Source organism: Balaenoptera ricei, chromosome 17 (genome assembly GCF_028023285.1).
Source record: "Balaenoptera ricei isolate mBalRic1 chromosome 17, mBalRic1.hap2, whole genome shotgun sequence".
NCBI lineage: Eukaryota > Metazoa > Chordata > Mammalia > Artiodactyla > Balaenopteridae > Balaenoptera > Balaenoptera ricei.
Genome location: NC_082655.1, coordinates 14,290,014 through 14,313,659, shown reverse-complemented (window position 1 = coordinate 14,313,659; position 23,646 = coordinate 14,290,014). Strand labels below are relative to the sequence as shown.

Genomic DNA, 23,646 nt, shown 5'->3' with positions numbered 1-23,646 from the left:
GAGGCTGAGATGACAGCAATTCCTGCTGTTCAGCATTTGCATTCAAGTGGGAAGTGTGTACAAATAATTATATGAGGCAGAATTTGGTGTTATTAATGTCTCACCTTTCTATAACATTTCACAGTAACACAAAGCCTTTTCATCCACCCATATAACTTGAAGCTCATTCAATAATTCTTGAGACTGGAAAGCAACTAGCTAACATTATCTTAAGTTCAAAGAGGAGATTGAGGGCTTCCCTGGTGGCGCAGTGGTTAAGAGTCTGCCTGCCGATGCAGGGGACACGGGTTCGAGTCCTGGTCTAGGAGGATCCCACATGCCGCGGAGCGACTGGGCCCGTGAGCCACAACTGCTGAGCCTGCGCGTCTGGAGCCTGTGCTCCGCAACAAGAGAGGCCGCGATAGTGAGAGGCCCGCGCACCGCGATGAAGGGTGGCCCCCGCTTGCCGCAACTGGAGAGAGCCCTCGCACAGAGACGAAGACCCAACACAACCAAAAATAAATAAATAAATAAATTAAAAATATATATTTAAAAGTATTCAGTTTAAAAAAAAGAAAAAAAGAGGAGACTGACATGCTTTGCCAATAAGAAGCAGAATAAGTCCTGAAACCCACGTCTATGGATTCCGAGGTCAGTGCTCACTGCATCATTCCATGCTATTTTGTGGGGCTCAGCAAAGAGTGTTGATTTTCACTGCAAGAGTAAAGGTATTTGTCCAAGGATGTATTTGTGCATTTGTCTGGGGAATTTTATTTCCTGCAGAGTAAATAGAGGACCATTTCTGTCCATTTATTTTCTGGGCTTCTTCCTCTGCCCAGTCAGGGGCCTCATCTGATGCTGTCTTCATGCTCATATCCTTTTTATAAATGATCTCCTACTTTCACCAAATTTCTGATCTCTAAAATTGTTCTGGATGTCTATTGTCTTGAAGGGAAAACTGAAAATATTTAGTTCCATCAGCAGATCTGCTTGTCACAAGCTTCTGTCAATCACAGAAAGGTTTAATTAGGTTACTGGAAATTAGTCCAAATGTATATAAAGGAGAAGCCAGACAAGTCTCATTTTCAGAGATCTCCATTCTGTTAGCTAATAAAGTGTTAAGCCAAATGCCATCCGGATTGGGACTGGCCCATAAGGTAGTGGTTGAAGAACATGTTTTAGGAATTAGCCTTATGGCTCATTTGGGGAGTTGACTCTTAAGGGAATGAGGTGTGGGTGAATATCCTCTTCATCTGCAGAATCAAAATGATACTAGCATCCTTCAGGGTCAATAAACATAGCAAGATATTCCCAGGGTCATTGTTTCATTTTTCTGTAAGAGCAAAGAATCCACTAAGTGGATTCCCAGAGGACCCATGGCCTTTTCATTGCACAGAAGACTTTGCTACTGAAAATTCCACTGTGAGATTGTGGAATTAGCTATCCTTTCTTTAAAGGCTTGGCACTGTTGGCATTGTTGTGATTTAGATGCCAAAGCCTAAGAGAAACACTAAAAAAATGAGTACATTAAGACATTCATGTGATGAGGAATCTGAACATCATTTTAGAGAGGAACAGTTGATGGGCTGTAAAGTTTTAGGCTGAAGAAGCAAAGACCCAGAAATGCAAATGGAAGCATGAGAAATCTTCAAACATGCAGACATCTATTTGCACAAGTGGGGCTGTGTTCAGTCTCTCTAGCTCGAGAGAGAAGGACAGTGACCAGGGGTGGAAGGGACAAGGGCAAATTTCAAATCACCCTGTTATGGAAGAACATTAAAATTATTAAGCAGTAGAAGCAGTTGCTTCATAAACCCCCTCTTTTCAGAGATGTTGTGTTAGGAATGTGGAAGTAGGGATTTCTCAGCTGGGTAAGAAGTTGGTTTTAATGAACTTTTCTGGGAATGTTAACAGTTCTGGATAGCCACCTGAAGGTTAATCCTCATGTCCTAATTATGCTCATTATATTGTCTACGTCACTGAACTTTGCTCTCTCAGGTGGGGGAAAATAGTTCACTGATATCAAAAATTAGCCGTGAATGTGAAGTGGACAGGTAATCCATTACCCACACTTCTAGGCATAGAGGAAACTCAACAAGTCACTGTTAAATGAATATATGAGCACGAGTTATGCCACCAGGAAGGATTAAAGGGAGAGGACTCTGGTAGGGTTGTCCCAGTTCACAAGTACGGACAGGACTGACACGGACCTTCGGGGAGAGAAAATGCTGAGACTAAGCTGTGGGGTGCTGAGTACCAGGGCACAGACCTAGTCATGGCTCCTGCCATCTGGAAGCTCCCCACTGAGATGCTCATATCTCTTGGGTTTTCATCACAGTGCGTCTGCAAGTTTCACTTAAGGAAACAGAGACTCAGAAGTGGGAGCGGAAGTGTGGGAAAGGCCTATTGGTTGGAAAGGGGTTACACTGACTCTGCCCAGCTCCAGAAAAAGACAATGACCAAAGGTGGACATTTCAAGGGGACCAGGTTTCCGTATAATCACTTGGTGGAAGAACTTTAAAGCTATTGGACAGTGGAAGCAGCTGCTTCGCAAAGCTTCCTGTTTGTAGAAATATTTAAAAACAGCTTATCACTTCATGGAAGAGGGTTCATCAAAATTTGTTTACTACTGAGGTAAGAATTTAGATTAAATGAACTCTTACATTGGGTAGGAAGTTGGATAAAATGTGTTTTCCTGAGACTTCAAGAACTGCAACATACTTTGTTCATTCATTCAACATGGCCTGAAAAAGAAGAGTCTCCCAGTCCACACATATCTAAGGATCCTTATTCCACTGTTGATACCCAAAGTGTTTGCCTATACTATTACTTCCGCTGGGAGCAATGTTTTGTTTATGTCTGAACCTGTAGCACAGAAGACACTGCCTTCTATAGAGTAGATTTACAATAAATGTTTGTTGAGCAAATAGCAAATTAACTTTGTTGATTTTAGGGTTTGAACATGGACTGAATTTCTTTTGTGTACTAAGTATGCCTACTTGGCATGAATATCACTGGCTAATATTTCTCAAGCGCTTGTTATTGCCCAGGTGCCAGGCTTAATGCCTACATGCATTGTCTCATTCAAACCCTACAAACACATCTATTGAAAAAATCATGCAGGGAATTCCCTGGTGGTCCAGTGGTTAAGACTCTGTGCTTTCACTGCTGAGGTCCTGGGTTCCATCCCTGGTCAGGAAACTAAGATCCCGCAAGCCGCAAGGTGTGGCCAAAAAAAAAAAAGGCTGAAAATTTTTTAAAAAATCATGAAGATGCAATCATCACACTGATCACACTGTTTTTACTAATGAGGAAACTGAGGCACAAAGAGGCTAAGTAGCTCCCCAATGGTTCATAGAGAGTAATTAGATGATGCAGGATTGAAATTTAGGTTGTATGACTTCCAAGCCAGCATGGTTCAACAGAGCACGCTACCTCCAGTGAAGGAGTGATCATTATCAATCATTAATATGGCAGTATGTGTTTAAAACATAGCTAACAATTATTGAAAGCTTTCTACATGTGAGGCACTAAGTATCTGCTCACTTAATCCTCAAAGCAGCCTCATAATGTAGGTACTATTATTGTGCTCACTTTATAGATAAGGCACAGGATCTAGAATTTTTGGATCTAAGTTTATCAAACCCTAAAGCTTATCCTCTCAATATTGTGTGGTCTTATTTCCTCTTTTGTGATACTGAAGAGACAAATAATGAATCCTCTTCCATGAAGTGTATGTGTTGCTCTAAGAAAATTGTATTTGGTTTGACCTGGAACTAGACCTCAAACTAAACTAGGGTTTAGAGGCAGCTTAGAAGGTGGCAAAGAAACTCATCATAAAGGCAGTGGTTATGGAAAAATCTAAGAATTTAGGATCAAGTAGAGATGATTTCAGGACCTGGATCACCATTTTACTAGCTATGGGATCTTGGAAGACACTTAACATTTCCACGCCTTAGTTTCATCATCTCTAAAATGGGGATGATTATTATCCCAACCTCATAGTGTTGGTTAAAAGCTAACATCCACAAAGCACTCCATTTCACGCCTGACTCACTCTGCTGTTGCTTCTCCTCCCCATTCCTCATCCTCTCGTCTTCCTTCTTTTCCCTTTTATTCTTCCTCTTTCTGTTCCTCTTTATTCTCCCCTTTCTTCGTCTCCACTGTCTTATTGTTATTCAAAAATTTTTAATGGAGATTAAATTAGTACATACAAGATATAATTCACTCCGTTTTTCATATTTTCTTTTGATTTCGTAAAATTTGATTTTACGAAAATTTGATTTTCATATTTTTCTTTGATTTCGTAAAATCTTTTGATTTTTTCACCGAATCAAAAGCAGTCATTCCAGAAATAATTCTAGACCTTATAGTTGGGTTGAAACCAAAAGCTGTGAACCGTGTTCTAATAAAATATGTGTGGCTTTAGGGAAAGAGGCATATTTCTCCCTCCTCCCCCAATGGTTTAGTATGTTTGTGATCAAAAGCCTTCTTGCATAGAAAAAGGGACAGGGCTGACACGTACAAGAGTGTACGTCTGCCCGAGACAGCATTTCAGGGTGGGAAGTTCTCAGGAGCAGCTGGGATGTGAGACATGGCAGATCAGGAGGAAGCCAAGAATTCACCACACTAACTTATACATCACCTGGGCAAGTCACTTATTAAGAAAAAAATCCTTCTCCCCTTTCCTGGGTATCCCTCCTGGATGCTTCTATGTTGAGATCTTCAAATTGTAGTTCAAAGATGCTAAGCAGGAAGAGGATTTGCCATTTCATTACTTGGCCTTTCTTTCTCTCTCTCTCTCAGTGAGGACTTGTGCAGCCTCCTCCTGGGGTATTGTGGGGAAGATGAATTAGCTAATATTGGTAAAAGGCCTTTGATGATGACTGCTAAGTGTTTGTACCGTGTAATTGCCATTTTTCCCAAGAAAATGTTCATATTGTTACTAATTAGGCATTGTTGAAGCACCTCATGCCCTATTATTTTACAGTTGTCGTGCAATTGACTGGCAGCAGGACCATTTCAAATGACATTTGTTGCCCATTTCCCTGGTTTAATTTTTGGAAATTTTATGGGAAGCCTGGGCATTGTTTCTTATTCACCGCAACTTAAATAATTAACAACGTAAATATGGCTTTGGGTGGTGAGATTGTAAACACTGAGAGTTTTTTAGAGATTTTAATTAAGAACACTATGGCACCGAACTCCATGTGAAAGCTTATTATAGCACCTAAGCACTCTGAGCGCTTCTGCTCTGTGGGTCTGTGGCTCTCGTGCCTGAGTGTCTGTGCACGTGTGTGGGCCTGTGTGTGTATGTGTGTATTTACATGTGTGCATGTGCAAGTGCATAGGTTTTGTGACCAATAGTGTAATATGAGATACAAGGACGAGAGCAAAGTCCTTCTTTGGCTCAGCCTTCTCTAAGGCATACACTAGAGAAGCTGATTAATGAAACTTTCTCCATTTTCTTACTATAACCGAGAGATTTTGAGTTGGCTCAAACCAAGCATCATTTGTTAAACGTCTACTATGTTATTATGTACTGGACTAGATGAGTTTCATGGTTTCTTTAAGCTTTACAACAAGTCAATGAGGTCTCTCACACTGACAAAATGAAGGTTCAGAGAGGTTAAGTAAGGTGTCCAACGTCACACAGCTAGTAATAGATGAAGACAGGACTTAAACCCAAGTCTGCCGACTCTGGAGCCTGGGCCCCTTCCATTCTCTCTCGCGAACAAAATTGCGGAGCTTTCGATCTGGCAGTGAGTCTGGGCACTCCAAAGGCTAACTTGTGTTTTCTCCAGAAGCCTTGCAGCCTCACCTGTCTAAATGCATCTTCTCTCCTGTATCTGTATTACTGTCTATCACTTCTCATAGTCTGACTTTTAGCTGTGTACCAGCTGGGATGACAGTGTAATATGATGGTGATGAAAGCACGGGCTTTAGAGACACCTGGATTATATTTCTCACTCTACCTTTTCCCATCTGGGTCATCTCAGACAAGTGTCAGCACCTAAGCTTCATATTGTTGGTGTGAAGATGAAAGTGAAAGTAAATATTGAAAGTGCTTAGAAGGTTTCATGGCACATAGAAAGCACACAGTACATAGTGGTTGGATGGATGGATGGATGTTTTGGGGGTCAGGTTGGGCTACCCCAAATTAGGCCACAATGGCAAACTGATTACTTTGAATTGAAATTGCTTGAGAAACAGCCGATGTGTGCTGCAAAAGGAAGGGAAAGAGAGAGAGGCTTTAGGAAAGCAATAACATACTTTCCCAGCCTTGAAATGTCCTACAACCTAAGAAGCTGTACAAACGTGCAGGTGGCTGTGTCTCATCTCTGCAGAGTTGGCCCCTGCAGGGTTGATCGGCATAATCGTCGGCACACGCACTTACAGGATGCCAGCTTCATGACACATGAGCTCATGCAGGCACCGTAGCCCCCACGAGGCTTCTCTCCGTGGCAGGGCTGGTCCAGGCGTCACCCCGTCTCCCTCTCTGACCCTGCCTGCTGGAAGAGGCAGGGCTGCACGCTAACCATCTCCTGTGTGTGTGTGTGTGTGTGTGTGTGTGTGTGTGTGTGTGTTTTACTATTTGCTCTTACCTGCTTGGGTGTCCTCAGGATTTGTGTGTCTGCAACAGGCACAGACGATTCTCAGGGCTCCTCCTAACTAAATGTGAGAGCAGTCACTTGGTTTGCAAGCAGAATGAAGTGGGCGTGAGGCATGTTTCCATCGCTTGTTGGCAACAGGCAGGCTACTGAACTAGTCTGGGTTTTGGTTGTTTTATCACCTGCAAAATGGAGTGGGGGGAATAATAATCATTCCACATTGTGAGGATCAAATGGGAGAATGATATCACTCAAAATGAATGCGTTCAGATAAAACTGTCACTTATTGGGCACATACCAAAGACTGGGTGGTGCTGGAAAGATTATCTACATTATCTTAATCAATTGACACTGCAATCCCCTTTTGTGCAGTTCAAGAAACAGAGACTCATGGAGATGACTTAACTTGCTGGAGATTACCCAGCTATTAAGCCTAGGCTGAGTCCTGATATCTAGTTTCATATGGGTTAGAGGTTGCTTGGGCCTCAGAGAGGGCAAGTTAGTGCTTACCTAGTAGGTGGGGTAACTAGATGTCTAAGCCTCTGCCAGCAGAGAGGGTCCTGATCTGGGGGGCGTGGCGAGGACCTCTACTGGCTGAATTTCATATGCTGGTGTGCATGCAGTGAGGTTGGAGGTCAGGAGGAAGAAGGATCTGAGTTTCATTATTTGTTCAGTCACTCCCTGGGTACATCGGGTGTTGCTTGTTTCATGCCACTGCTGTGTGAACGTCCTCCCGTGGCTTCCCAGGGCCTCTGCACGAAGACCCTGGTGCTCTCAGATGTTGCGTGGCCCGCCTCTGCTTCCTGCTACAAACTCGAGTCACCTCCACCCTGCGCCTCGCCGTGGGGCGGACACACCCTGCAGCTTCGGAGCCTGCTCCCTCTTGTCTCTGCAAGTGCTGCTTCTTCTGACTAGAACTCTGTCTGTATCACTCTTGTGTCATCAGCGAAAGCTATCATCCTTGGGGGCTCTCAGCCCAAGCCTTTCCTTCTCGAGGCAGGCTACCCCAGGGCCAGCTCAGCTTCCTGCGTGAATCACTAATACTTGCCTTCCTTTCCTTCAGAGTGCCTCACTCTGCAGCTGTACCTTGTCTAATGGATCAGTTGATTAATATTTGTCTCTCCTCGCAAGAGGGAGGAGATATGGGGATATATGTATATGTATAGCTGATTCACTTTGTTATAAAGCAGAAACTAACACACCATTGTAAAGCAATTATACTCCAATAAAGATGTTAAAAAATATATATATTTGTCTCTCCTTTTAGATTTAAGCTCCATGAGAGGGGGGACAACATAGCATGACTGGCACAGAACTTAGATACCTTCTAATCACAGATACCTACTATGTAAATATTCTCTAAATCCCTCTCTAAATCCTATTCAGTCTCCAATTTGTGAAACTAGCATGTAGTAGATGCTAAATAAATATTTGTGATGCACTCCCCCAAAACAGTCTTCTATTCCTTCCGATCACTAACTTAGTTCATATCTACACATTCCTTAATTGGTCAAATGATCAGTAACGACTAAATGGAGGAAGGAAGGAATGGATATAATTGGTATCTATACACTTAACTGTTAGCAAAGCTTGAGTTTCAATGAGTGTTTGTCATTATTTTGCAGGGTTTCAACCTCTGGAAGAGAATTCAGGAGCTGGTCTGCCTACCTAATCAGGAGCTCATGTCCATACATACGTCCAGAGCGATTCTTTTTGTGTGTGTGTGTGTGGGGGGGCAGTGTTAAGCATGGACTTTGGAACCAGACTGCCTGCATCTAAAGCCTGACTGCACCATTTATTAGCTCTGTGAATTTAAATGAGTTTTTTGACTCAGTTTTACCATCTGTAAATGGGGATAATAACAGTACTTATATGGGAGGGTTGTCGTGAAGATTAAATAATTCAACATTTATTTTACAAAGTGCTTAGAACAGTTCCTGACTTATAGTTCATGCTATATAAGTACTGACTATTATTTTATATATTTGTTTACGAGGTAAATCACGTTATGCCTTTTCATGTGCCAGCCCCTAAAACCACTTCCTTCCTAAGTCTCCTACCATTTCTCTCATAGTTCTGGCTTCTTCCTGCCTCCCTCTGACCTGAGTTGCTATAATCTGACCATTTGCTGATCCTACTTGGATTATGATAATATTGAAACCGTGCACCTCAGATTGGGACTTGACACCCCGTGCCAGGACTCGAACCCGGCCAAAACCCAGATTGGGACTTGAACCCACGCAGCCAGGACTCTAACCTGGCCAAAACCCACAGTCTTCCAACTGAGATCACACACCTGGTTTCAGGACTTAATGAAGCTCAGGTTCTTGAAGTCTCATTGCAGAAAGAATTCAGTGAGAGACAAAGTGATAGGTAAGAAGTGGATTTATTTAGACAGAAACACACTCCACAGAGTGCGGGCCATCTCAGAAGGTGAGAAAGGCACCAGGGTATGGGGTTGCCAGTTTTTATAGGGGTGGGTAATTTCATAGGCTAATAAGTGGGAGGAGTATTCCAGCTGTTTCAGGAAGGGGCGGGGATTTCCAGGAATTGGGCCACCACCCACTTTTTTCATCCTTATGGTCAGTCTTGGAACTGTCATGGCGCCTGTGGGTGTGTCATTTAGCTTGCTGATGTGTTACAGTGAGCGTACACTGAGGCTCAAGGTCTAGTGGAAGTTGACTTGTCAGCCATCTTGGACCCATTTGGTTCTAATCAGTTTATGTCATGTCCTTGGGCTATGTCATTCTTTCAAAGGTTGTGCCCTGCCCCCTTCCCTCCTGTTTCAATTTTTTTTTTTCTGTGATTTCCATTGAAAAGGAAATTTCCTTTAATTTCAAAACTCAAATTTCAATTTCAATTTCAAATTCAATTTCAATTTCATGGTTATTTCCATTGAAATTTCTCCACTGGTGGGAAGTCTCAATTATACCTGATCTCTGTCTCAGGAAAATTTGGTTCAACAGGTTCAATCTACTAGAAGGAGCAGTGCTAGGGAGGGGAGAGAGCTTGAGAAGGGTGGCTGCTGGAGTGGGTAAACACAGTTCAGCTCCACCTGTGCTGCCTGGAGTTGGAAGTTCCAATGTTAGTTTTTGGGCCCATTAATTCTCCCCTTTCTCATCTCTCAATGGACTCCCTGGCTAGCAAGCTGATATTAAAATAAAAAAAAAAGAATGTTAATGAAATGTCGCTGTAAGATGGGCTGCCAGGGCAATTTAAAAACAGAACTAGTGAAAGTGGGGGGGTGGGATGAATTGGGAGATTGGGATTGACATATATACACTAATTTGTATAAAATTACAAAGAACCTGCTGTATAAAAAGAACCTGCTGTATAAAAGAACCTGCTGTATAAAATAAAAGAACCTGCTGTATAAAAAAATAATAAAGTAAAAGAACCTGCTGTATAAAAAAAGAACCTGCTGTATAAAAACCTGCTGTATAAATAAAAATAAAATAAAATAAGAACCTGCTGTATAAAAAAATAAAATAAAATTCGAAAAACCAAAACAGAACTAGCTATTAAGGGTCTCTAGAGGCATAGAGGTTTGAAACTAAAGTCTGATCTGGTTAAGGCAGAAAATATTGTCTGGTGTAGAGGACAAAACCCAGAGTCTAGAGAGTAAGTTGTGAACCCAGGATCCACCACTTAAGACTCTGGTGACCTTGAGGGAAGTCCCTTCCTCTCTCTGGACCTCCTCATCTGTTAAAGGAAATAATAATTCAATCATTTATTCAACAAATATTGGTCGAGCTCCTATTATGGTCTAGGCACTGCTGGACTAGATAAACTTTCAGCTAGTTTTACAGTTGAACCATCCTGTGAAAAACATCTGTGAAACTTCAAATATGATGAACTTGAGGGTAGGGGCAGAGTGGACTGCCTTGTTTTAATCTGAGTAAGAGATAGCATAAGAAGTGGCACATTATATGCACTCTGGACATATTTGGTGATCTTTTCAAAGATCAAATTTTTGCCTTTCTTACTTTCTGTGAAGTTTGTGTACTATTTTATTGATTTAGGTTTTCATATTTATTAGTTCCTTCCTTCTATTTACTTTGGGTTTACTGTGCTCTTCTTTTTCTAACCTTTTATAATGGAAACACAAAGCATTGATTCTTAGTTGTTGTTGTTGTTGTTTTTGTTTTGCCATTTATGGAAGATGCCAGGAATCAGAGGACATCACCACTATCCAGTGAGAAGAATTATTAAGGTGTATAATTAACCAGGATCAAATCGAGGTTTTAGCAATGGAGGAACCAACAGATACCACCTTGGTTTGATATTATATTAAACCTGGACATATTTGGGCCTTTGGGTCTTTTTAAAGTCTCTTGAACATTTAAAAATAGAAATAAATTCTACAAAAGAAAACCAAAACAATCAGAGGACCTGCTTTCAAAAAATAATGTGGGAAGGATATTCAAGTAGAAGCTACAAAGTTTTAGTGATTATTTCTGGTATCTCATTTTTCATCATTTGCGGACAGATGGTCATTTATGATTCTTAGCTTTTTTTTTTTTTTGGTCTACATATAAGTATTTAAATTTGCAAATTTTCCTCTACCACTGCTTTAGCCACTTCCTAAAATTTTACCTTTTCTTTACCTTTCTTTATGCCTTTTTATCATTATGATATGTTGCCTTTTCATTTTGACTGTTTGAAATATTTAAATGTCCTTTGTGATTTCTTCTGTGACCCATGTGGTATTTAGAAGTGTGTTGTTTAATTTCCAAATATTTGCATACTTTTATTTTATTTTTAATGATTGAATTCTTTTTTTTTTAACAGATCTTTATTGGAGTATAATTGCTTCACAATGCTGTGTTAGTTTCTGCTGTATAACAAAGTGAATCAGCTATAAGTATATATATATCCCCTTATCCCCTCCCTCTTGCATCTCCCTCCCACCCTCCCTAACCCACCCCTCTAGGTGGTCACAAAGCACCAAGCTGATCTCCCTGTGCTATGCGGCTGCTGCCCACTAGCTAACTATTTTACATAGTTAGTGTAGTGTAATGTATATATGTCAATGTTACTCACTTCGCCCCAGCTTTCCCCTCCCCCTGCCTCGTGTCCTCAAGTCCATTCTCTATGTCTACATCTTTATTTCTGTCCTGCCACTAGGTTCATCAGTACCATTTTTTTTTTTTTTTAGATTCCATATATATGTGTTAGCATACGTTATTTGTTTTTCTCTTTCTGACTTACTTCACTCTGTATGACAGACTCTGGGTCCATCCACCTCACTACAAATAACTCAGTTTCCTTTCTTTTTATGGCTGAGTAATATTCCATTGTATGTATGTGCCACATCTTCTTTCTTTTTTTTTTTTTTTTTAAATTTTATTTATTTATTTATTTTATTTATGGCTGTGCTGGGTCTCCGTTTCTGCGCGAGGGCCCTCTCCAGTTGCGGCAAGCGGGGGCCACTCCTCACCGCCGTGCGCGGGGCTCTCACTATCGCGGCCTCTCTTGTTGCGGAGCACAGGCTCCAGACGCGCAGGCTCAGTAATTGTGGCTCACGGGCCCAGTCGCTCCGCAGCATGTGGGATCCTCCCAGACCAGGGCTCGAACCCGTGTCCCCCGCATTGGCAGGCAGACCCTCAACCACTGCGCCACCAGGGAAGCCCCACATCTTCTTTATCCATTCATCTGTCAATGGACACTTAGGTTGCTTCCATGTCCTGGCTACTATAAATAGAGCTGCAGTGAACATTGTAGTACATGACTCTTTTTGAATTATGGTTTTCTCAGGGTATATGCCCAGTAGTGGGATTGCTGGGTCGTATGGTAGTTCTATTTTTAGTTTTTTAAGGACCCTCCATACTGTTCTCCATAGTGGCTGCATCAATTTACATTCCCACCAACAGTTATTGAATTCTAATTTGCCTCCTCTGTACTCACAAACAGTCTGTAAGCCCTGTGGTATTTCCTTTCAGCTCTGGAAGAGACTCACTTTACATGTGTGCAGTCCAGCCCTGGGGAGGGATCCATGGAGATTTCCCCTGTGGCTTTCTGGGGACTCCGTCTGCACAGGGCCTTCTCTTTGGTATACTGCCCTGCAAATTTCAGTGGCTTTAACAGCCTTCAGCACTAATCTCTGCCTCCTCAGCCCAGCAAGACTGCTGTTCTCTCCATGGGCTTTATTTCCGGTGACATGTGGCAGCCCTGAACGTTCCTCAAGGCAGAAGGCTGGGAAAGCACTGAGCTCACCACATGTGTTTTCTTTTTGGCTGGCATTACAGTTCCACACTGGCCCTGTCCCTCCACACCCCGCAGCTCTCCCAGTTCTCCTCCGAAGATGCTTCATGTATCTCGTCCAGTCTTATGGTTGTTTACAGGAGGGAGGACAGGGAGCAGTCTAGGACCCGTACTCTGTGATGGTCAAACCCAAACATTGCTTTTTAATTTAACCCTATTTAGTTACCAATATTAACGTCAGAAAGGGGTTTTGGAAATTTAGGTTTTAAAATGCATGTTTAAAAATGTAACAGAATTGACTTATTTTATTTTTATCAGGGGTTTTAACTTGATTTTTCTTTGCATTTCTAATAGCAATTTCATTCTGTTTATAAACTTCAGAGGGAAAAATTATTGAGTCATTTCTATCTCAATGTGTGAGCTTCTGTCACTCTGAGCAACTAAACTGGATCTGAATTGCTGTAGAAAACCTCTTTCTGGCAATACCTGAGCAGTGCTTTTTACTTGATCCTTTTAAAAGATAACGCAAAGAACCAGTTGAGAATGACTAATTTAATATATAAGATCAGCTATGAATGGCTTGCTAATTGGTTTACTTAAGCACAATGATATGCCATCTCAGAGTACCAATGATATCCTGATGTAGGTATAACATAACTGGTTGATACCTCCCATACCTCTTCACTTAGGTGATGGTGAACCCTTCAGTAATATATTAAGGGCAGTATTGCTCTCTTGCTCTCGCCTGGATGTTCTTACTGATGCATGTCTGATTCTGATTCTGATTTTGCTGAATCACTTCTGTGTTTCATACTTGTCTATGACAGATACATCAGATATTTTTGTTTCATAAAATTCATTACCTTATCTCTGTGCTGAAGATCTAACTCCAGAGAATTTTCAAACTCTTTGTCCATAATTCCTCCTATACCCATTATGAGCAGAGGCTTCATTTATTGCATTTCTTTTAGCCATTCTTTTTCCTACTGCCTACTGCACACAACTATGAAAATGCTGAAAATTGAGGGTTCCCCCCGATCCAGAGTACATTCTGCAAAATTATATTGGAAAAGCTCCTTGTTATCTGGGAATAGTGTCTTCTCTCTGCAGCAAGGAGAGGGGTTTAGGCTGTTTGCCTTTGATGAAAAGAAAAAAAAATCCAGGTTTCATGCTATCTGAAAAAAGTCTGCTTCACTGGGTCAAAAGTTATTTACCCTATACTAATTCCTGTGTCACACTGTTAAAATAATTCCTAGCTGTAACCATCTCAGGTTTTTCCCTTTAGTTATTTCATGCTCATTTAAGATGGTACAAATGAACTTCATAATATCGTTTTTGGATGTTTGAAAGCTTTTTTTTTCTTTTTAAATTTTTTTTTTTTTTAGTACTTATTTTTGGCTGTGTTGGGTCTTCGTTTCTGTGCGAGGGCTTTCTCTAGTTGCGGCAAGCGGGGGCCACTCTTCATCACAGTGCGCGGGCCTCTCACTGTCGCCGCCTCTCTTGTTGCGGAGTACAAGCTCCAGACGCGCAGGCTCAGTAGTTGTGGCTCACGGGCCTAATTGCTCCGCGGCATGTGGGATCTTCCCAGACCAGGGCTCGAACCCGTGTCCCCTGCATTAGCAGGCAGATTCTCAACCAATGCGCCACCAGGGAAGCCCGAAAGCTTTTCTTTTTCTAATGGTTCTTTCATATGTTTCAAAAAGATAAGACTACTGGAGCAGTGAATTCTGGGTAGATGAGATATTATTCTGTCTTCCACTCACTTGTATGGATTCATTAATCAGTTATAATTTAAAATCATAAATGCCACTATTTGGGCAGAACTAATTATGCTTTATACTCTGGAGGGTACAAAATAAGCAAAATCCCTGCCCTCAATTTGCTCAAAACAAACATGGAAAGCCCAGGCACAGTTATATGACAATTCAAATTTCTTCTAAAATGGCAAAAATAAAGGAAATTTTGTAAAAAACAAATGATTGAGCAGGTAATGTGGATAACTCAGAGAAGGAACTGAGGATTGGAGCAGGCTGAGAAATCTTTTTACAGAAAGACAGTATTGTCAAGGAAAGTTTGTCCAACCTCTGTATACTTACTGTAGTCCTAAAATATCTTGATGCTTAAACCCATGATTGTACTTATATGTAAAGATTTAGAAATATTCTTTGCAGGTTTAGAAATGTTCTTTGAAATATTCATACAACAAGCTGTGCTGTCTAATTTGATATTCTACCTCTTCATTTAATATATAACCCACCATCCCTGTGCTTGGCTCTCATTTTCTCAATAGAGAAACTCATCTGCTTTCTTAAGCCCAAATCCTCCACTTCTGTTATTGCCTTCTCACTTGTGATGCAGCTAGCAATGGGACCGGCTCCATATTCTATTTCCGAAAAATGTCACAGGCCAATATGGATCTCTACGCACAAGTCATAAGTGAATGAGGAACAGCAGACTAGGAAGAGCATCTCCAAACGCAACCAAAACTATGATTGAATTGTACACGGCCCCTTGGAACTAAATAGTTGCAAATATAGTTCTGTATGTTATAGCTCTGAGGTCAGACCTGAGCTTCTTTCCTCCAGGTTTGCCCACAGAGATGATACATGGGGAATTTAAAGAAGAAACGTCAAACAAAAAGGAAGACTTGCAGCCATATTAAAGAAAAGCTCTCCCTGTTTTTAGCTGCAGGGATCACCTTCTAATTGTATCCTTTTACTTTCTCATATATAATATAACCCCCCTTTTCTTGGAAAATGACACTGAAGCAGTTGATTTTGCTTTCATCAATCAAGGTGACCCAATCCATTTGGTTTTCAAGGGGCATAATAATACATTTATAACAATAAATCAGGTGCAAAGACTAAAATGTAGTTCTGCAGTCATGAGTAGGGGAAGAAACGCGTGCACTTCTGGACGTTTGTGTTCTCTAGACAGAGGCTAATCACCGGAGCTAGGACTTAATGCCTCAGCATCCATATCTCTTTGGGAACACTCTCTATTCTTGTTTGAAAGCATAGACTGAGAAACGAAACTTAAGCTCCTTTTACAAAACCCTATTTAATCAGGCCTCTTGCTTATCTGCAGCCATAAGCTAGCCTCCCCAGAGCTGAAACTTACTTTGTTTGCTGGGCGATAGAAATGTTTACCCTCCCACTTCCCTCTTCACAGGGATGTGGCTCAGGAACTGCAACACACTGCATCTTAAATGCTATTTCTAGAAATAGCTTCTCCATCCCAAGGTTAAATTACTATTCACTTTATTCTTTTCTTTAGCTACTTGGATAAAAAATGTTGAATCTTTTTGAGTGAAATAAGGTTGTAATTCTATTCCTTGCAATCCATTAGTCAGTTGATCCACTAACATTTGCTGAGTACTTTCCCGAACTGGTGGGACATCTTTATCAGATGTAACACCTTTGTGTATACTTGAGACTGAACTTGGACTTTCCAGTCTGCACCAGTATTTGTCTATTGGTCCCCATACCTGCACCACAGTTTTAATACTTTGAGTTCAGTTTCTTAACCTCAGCACTATTGGCATATTGGGCTGGATAATTCTTTGTTGTCCAGGGAAGTCTTGTGCATTGCAGGATGTTCAGCTGCATCCTTGGCCTTTACCTACTGAGATCAGCAGCACGTCCCCCATCCTCAACCCAGCTCAGTAGTAACAAGCAAAAATGTCTCAAAGTCATTATCAAATATCCTGTGGGGGAAAAAACTACCCCCAGTTGAGAAGTCTGTTTTAGCTTAATCATACGTTTTATATTAGATAGGATAAACCAATTCTTATTCTTCCTTTATCCCCCCTCATCAGATCTCAGCTATTCTCATACATTTATTATTCTATTTAAATTTTAGACTCATTTTGCAAATATATTTACTTTATATATTATTTGGGGGGGAATGGTATTTACAAATTTTAATTATCCAATACAAATATATTTCCATTTATACCATTTTTTTACATGCCAATTTGCAATTGGTCATATGTCTATTAGTAAAAATATTTTCAATTTGCCCTCCTTGTTTAATTCACATTATTACCCATGGGGCATGTAAATAAATTATTATTTACATCTCATAGATGAGACTCAGATGTTGATCAGAAGAAGGTAGAACCCAAGGCTATCGACTTGGATTCTAGGGCCTTTTCTTTCACCCTCTGCCTCATCTGAAGATATAAAATTGGAAAACAAGACAGGGAAGATATAAAAGATAGTGTGAGATATTTCCTACATTTAAAAGAAGAGTTGAAAACAAAATTTTATTTTTCAACGTGAGGGAAGATTTTCCTCACAGTTTGGAATATCCTAGCTTTCGTGCTTTCCCTCCTGGGCCAAAATCCCATAAATTTTCTTTAACGGATTTCCAGCTCAGTTTTGCAAACTCAAGAGATATACGCAGTTTGAATAAATTTGAAGATTGCCCCTTTACTAGCGATGCTTGAGGGAAACTCTGAGGCATTGGTATCCCATTCATTTGAATAGGACTCTGATATTTTTGTTTAGAAGAGCAACAGTGGGTAATAACAAGGTAAATTATGTGGTCACAAACTGAAAGTCATTATGATCCTAAGACTTTTGACCTTCCCCCTCTCTTTCTCTCTCTGCCTAGATCCTAGGAAAGGAGGAATAACTTGGACAACAAAATCACTGTGCCCTTAGATTTTCTGACAAAAATTCACTCCATAAATATTACCAGTGCATGATCATGAAGAAGAGATTAGTTTCTTTTCCTTCTGCCTCAGGATGTGTCTATAAGGGACTTAGTTTGCTAAAGTAGGATGTGGAAGATTAGGAGGTGTCACAAACAGTCTTGTACCGTGCCCACTGAGGCAGGGCAAGCTTGGGTGGACAGATCAGCTGGAGAGGAGGGAAGATGGTCCAGGCCATATGACAATATAGCATCTGAGAACATGTAACAGACTACAGGGAAGGTCTAGACTAATGGCTGGGGTTAGATAGGATATAAACTCAACACAAGTTAACAAGAGCATGCCAAGAGAAAATGATTGAAAATCCAGTGGTCTAGCAGCATCAGGGGAAACTGTTCACAAATAACCAGGTTCCAGTCTCTGAGCTAAGTGCAAGAGCAGAGAGGGAAAGGAGTTAGGAAGGACTAAGGATAATATGACAGAACACTAATTAGAGTTTTATAGGAACCACATGATTGAAAGGAGAAACTGGCTCAAGGAACGTGTCAAAGACTCAATTACCTGCCATGGAGAATGAGATCCCAGATCAGTAGCCAATATCTCTTTATTCTCTATCTCTATGTGCTGGATGGACTTGCTTTCATTACACCACAGGAGAGGGTTTATGCATTAAATTGACAAATGATTTTTGAGCATCTACAATGTGTGTACTGGGTGATGGGAATTTAGTAGACAAAATAGAAAAACATCCTCCTGTCATGCAGTTTATATTCTAATAAAGGGAGAGAGACAAGAAACATACTAAATAGATAAAATATACAGTATGTTTGAAGGTAATAAGTGATATGAAAAAAATGGTGTAGGGTAAAAAGGATTAAGAGTGCTGAGTGTCAAATCAAAATAAATACGGATTTAGATAAACAGAGACTTTATTTAAAATGATTATTCTAATAGGGAGAATATTTTGATCCCAGAAGTCGGCAAATATCTCAAAATTAAACCAAAAAAGGCTTTTCTTTCTTGGAGAGTGGGGAGGAGCTGGCAGAAGTCTGTGGGGTAGTAGGGCAAGTGGGTGAACAGGGTGGGGTGAACAGGTGGCATCACTGGGGTGTTTTAATGGGGAAATGTTTTTCTGTGTGGTTAGCAGATTCTCAGAATGTTTTGTGAAGAAGGGGATATTCTGCACCTTAGTGGTTTAGTGCTTGCTGAAAATTGAGGGCAAGCCACAGTTCAGGCACTTATGGGGACCAGAGGAGCCTGAAGTTCAATGGTTATGTCATGGGCCATTGTGAGCACCTGGCCATAAGGGAGAGTGTTTATGTATAATGTTAAATAGGGTGGCCACAGATGGGCTCATGGAGAAGGTGACGTATCAGCAGAGTTGAAGTAAGTGAGAAAGCAAGGACTTGAAAGCAATGAGGGGGCAAAACATGCTGATACTGGGAGAAAAGCATTCGTGGCAGAAGGACAGGCTAGTGCAAAGCACTGAGGTGAGAGTATAGCTGATGTGTTTGAAAAATAGCTCCACAGAGTATATTTTCCAAAGATTGCCCCATTATCTCCCATCCCACATGCTCCTTTGCAATGAGACTTTGCCCCATTCCCATGAACAGATGGAGTTTATTTCTGCAGGTCCTTAAATCCTGCCAGGCTCTGTGACTGCTTAAACCAATAGAGTATGGTTTAAGTGTCACTGTGCCAGTTGCAGGTGTGGCTCTTAGCTGGCCTGGAGATTTCTACTTCCTGCCTCTTTAACACTTGCTCTCGTGATGCTGACTCTCAGATCACTGACAGTCCCCTGGCTGTCAGGCTGTAAGAAGTCCGAGGCACACAGACAGACCACATTGGGGTGCGCTGGTCCACAAGCCCAGCATCAACTGTCAAACACAGGAGTGAGGTATCTTGGATGCCCTGGTCATTAAACCTTCAGATGACTCCAGACCCAGCTGACCCTGGACTGCCACCATACGAGAAGCCTTAAGCAAGAACGCCAGCTGAAGTCAACCTACAGAGCCACAGGGATGGCAACAAAACTTAATTTGCAGAGTTTGTTATGGAGCAATAGAGAACTGAAATAAACAGGAAGGAGGGCATTGCAGCTAGAGGGGAGTGAGCAGGAAGGAAATATTAGTAGGAGATGAGGTCAGAGAGGAACATGGGAAGTCCAATTGTATATTTCCTCGTAAAGACTTTGGGTTTTACTCTAAGTGAAATGGAGGGCTGTTGCAGGGTTGTGAAAGAGAAGTGATGTGACCTGACTTAAATTCTCAAAGGATCTCTCTGGCTGCTATGTGGGCAAGCAATTGCAGGTACTGTTTTAACCATCCAGAGGAACAAAGACGATGGCTCAGATCAGGTTGGCAGAGGGGTGGGAGGTGAGAAGTTGGCATCTGTACATATTTTGGAGATAGAGCACAAAGGTGTTTCCTGATGGATGGAGATGTGAGAGAATGAGATAGTCAGAAGTGCCTGGGATTCAGGAAGAATGATGTTTTCACTCTTAGCTGAGATGAGGAATATTGCTGGAGGATCAGGCTTAATTAAGGAGGAAGATTCAGAGTTCATCTTGGGATATATTAAATTTGAAACATTTATTGGACATCCCAGGGGAAATATCAAGTAGGCATTGAACACTATAGGTTTGAGTTAATGAAGGTGTCAGGATTGGAGATGTATGTATATATGGGAATTATCAGCACCTAGTTATTTTTTTAAAGCCATGAACTAATGGGGTCACCTAGGGTGTGAGTATTAGAAAAGAAGAGAACAAAAAAGAAGGGGACCAGGGACTGATTCCTGAGGCACTCCAAGGTGAAGAGGCTGGGAGAAGATAGAGAGATAGCAAAATAGACTGAGAAGAAACAGTCAGTGACATAGAAGGAGAACCAAGAGAGGAAATGTCCTAGAAGTCTAGTGAGGGAAGTGTTTCCAGTAGGAAGGAGTCACCAGCTGGGTCAAATGCTGCTGACAGGTCAAATAAGAAGAGAGCTAAGTATTGACCTCTGCATGCAACAACGTGTTCTCAGCCAAATCATTGCATTCTCCTTTCTCTCTGTTTATCCCCACACAAAGCTCAACATTTTTTGAGCATTTACTATGTCAGATACTTCCTAGCGCTTGGGGTTACTAAGGTAAATGAAATGTTTTCTTAAGGAGTTTACAACCATCCAATGGGTTAAATAATATTTACTGCATAATTACTGTAAGACACTCTGCTACAGACGATGAGGGATATAGATGTTGTATAGGGCACAGATTTAACTGAATTGAAAACATTAGGCAGAAACACACAGACTGTTAAATTGCAGTACAAGCAAAACCTACAAGAAATGTCACATGGAGTGTCAGGTTTCAGTAAATGGCTGCAGATACTATAAGACTAAATGTTATATTATGAAGGGATAGGTCGCCTCAGTTGGAAAAATCTGGAAAAGCTTCACGAAAGGCACACAAATAGAAAAATGTAGGGGTGGGGATCATGTGGCATAGGCATTGAAAATAGGTAAGTTTGGAGAAATCATAAAATAAATATAAAAAGTGAGCGCAACAAAATGGATGAACCTGGAGGACATTATTCTAAGTGAGATAAGCCAGTCACAGAAGGACACATATTGTATGATTCCATTTATATGAGAAATTTAGAATAGTCAAACTCATAGAAGCAGAGAGTAGAATGGTGGTTGCCTGGGGTTGGGAGAGGGAGGAAGTGGGGAGCTGCTATTCAAAGGGCATAAAGTTTTGGTTATGCAGCCTGAGTAAGTCCTGGAGATCTGCTGTACGGCATCGTGCCTGCAGTTAATAATACCGCACTGTATGCAAAAACTTATCGAAAGGGTGGATCTCATGTTAAATGTGCTTACTGCAATAAATAAATACAATAAATAAAAAACAGTAAGGATGCATCAAAAATGTCTATTTTAGGATAATCAATCTGGTGGTGGAAGTTAGGGTGAAGTGTGGTTGGGGGATGATAGGGTTCAGAAATAGTATCACTGAAATGGATTGCTACGTAGGATAATACAGGTATTTTGAAGTCTTTCAAAATAGACTTCAAAATAGACTTCTTGTGGAGACTTTCCCTCTTCATTGATGTATGCATTCTTGTACATTCATTTAGGGTAGTACATGCACGTGTGTTTTGATGAGCATCTATTTCTTAATGCATTAATTCATAAGTACTCAGTTTTTGCTGCCAGGAATGGACTCCATTCATTTCACATTCTAGTTATCATCAGTACTTAAGAATTTAATTGTAATGCTTGCGGTTTTCTGATATCCTACAACAAAAGGAGCTTAATTTGCTTTAGGATTTTTCTCTTATTTTCTACTTATACAATCACATCCACAAACATTGATATTTCAGTGTCTTCTGAGTATGGTGCCTGACACATATTATTTTTCAAAAAATAGAAGTTTATTCTTATTTTTCTTTTCCCTTTTTTTTAGATGCCTGGAAAAATTGCCCAGTAAATATGTCAGATTTAGGTGCTTTAATTTTTTAAGTTGCTATTAACCTTTTATATTGTTTTCAACCTCTTGATCTTATCCTGTAACTTAAGAATCTCTTTTTCTTCACATTCTCCATTACTTAAAAACATTTACTGAGTACTTATTATGTAGGTAACCAAAACCTGAAGATAACCTACCCACCATCCCCACCAAGGTGTCAATCTACTAGGGAAGCCAGGCACTGATTTACATCACTCTAGACACAATAAAATAATAGATATTATACAGGTACAAGGAGGTTGCTAGGTTTCTCATTTTTTATTCCAAGTTTTATTAATTGTTATATTTTTTAGTTTTTGATAAATCGGTTAAATCCAAATATATAAATTTTATGAATTTTCCAAAGCACTAGTAATATTGCTATCATATTAGCAGAAATCAATTTTATTTTATCTTTTTGTTGTTTTATTCATGATATTATGTTGTCATCTTTTCTCTCTTGATGGATTTTAAATATTTATTTATTTAATACATATTTGAAGGTAGTTTATTGTATTGGTATGCCCTTAGGAATAGTAATAGCATTAATTAGTACATTTTTGCTGATTAATTACTCTTTTGCCTCTATTGCCTATACTTTGAATGCATGTTTTCATTTTGTTATATTAACATCTCTGTAGGCTACAATTTGTTGTATTTTATTTTGAGGTTTAGAAGAGACTCTTTTAATAGAAACCACTAAGATGTTCACAATAATTAGTATATTGGACACATTCTGGATTTTTTCCTTTTATCCTACAAGCTTATTGTTGCTATTCCCAGAGTTCTCTTTTCAGGCATCTATTATGTGTAATAGATGCTTTTAAGCTCTTTCCCTTTTAAACTCATTTGAAGGATAACTGTAGCTCATCTAATTTTCCTTATATTTTAAAATATTAACATGGAGTTTTTAGAACTCTATTTTCCCTTCTATTTTTTTTTTCTGTTTTTAAATTAGCTGACTACTTCTACTCTCTGAGAAACAGGAATATAGGCAGCCTAAACCTCTTTAGAAGATGATGTCATTTTTAACAAAACTGGCTATAAGTATCCTTAGGAACTTCCAGTTGTCCTGATGGACATGTGGGTTACAGATCAATGGAAAGTGGGGCTCAGTCAATGATTATTTAAATTCTCTTCCAGCTGTTTTATCTAATATCTGGAGGACACATTAGTATCCCTTCCATTCTGAGTTTCTTTTCAACATGTGTAATCTACAGCATTAAACTGGACATCAGCACATTTCAGCTCACAGAGTGTACCTAAAGGAATTCTGGAGGAAGAACTGCCTGGCCACAAGGTGGACTATATTCTGACAGAAATCTCCTGTTGAAGGATATAGAGGTGAGGAAAAAAGAAAGCACCTTTATTTGCTACTATTAGAAGGGTCAGCCTAAAAGGGCAATGACCCTGACATCTGGCAATTAGCAGTGGTTTTATAAGTTATAGTTGCTTTGAGTTCTGGGGCTTGGTCATGAGACAAGTGAACCAAGAAACAAGGATGTGATTGTCGGGGCCAGGCAGATGCTCTCTAAGGTCAGTTACCTGTTTTCAGTTTTCTGAGAAGTGAATTTGGAAGTTAGCCCTTTTCTCTTTTCAGAAAATGTGACAGAAATGTAAACAAATCTGGGCAAGTACCTTTTGTACAGTTTGTGGTTTGGAGCTAAGCAAGATAAATGGGTGGTGTGAGCTTGAGGCTTACAGCTC

At 40.4% G+C, this 23,646-nt stretch overlaps 1 protein-coding gene across 13 annotated transcripts in view; it reads right to left on the bottom strand.

Annotated features, from left to right (window-relative positions):
* LRATD2 (LRAT domain containing 2) overlaps positions 1-23,646 on the bottom strand; it is a 714,718-nt gene that overhangs the window by 200,251 nt on the left and 490,821 nt on the right. For 11 of the 13 annotated variants that reach the window (XR_009498431.1, XR_009498437.1, XR_009498433.1 and 8 more), the window contains one exon: positions 6,585-6,772. The exons of the other annotated variants lie outside the window; for them this stretch is intronic. The gene's annotated coding sequence lies outside the window, so the exon portion shown is untranslated. The remainder of the gene's footprint in view (positions 1-6,584; positions 6,773-23,646) is intronic. 13 annotated transcript variants of the gene reach the window in all.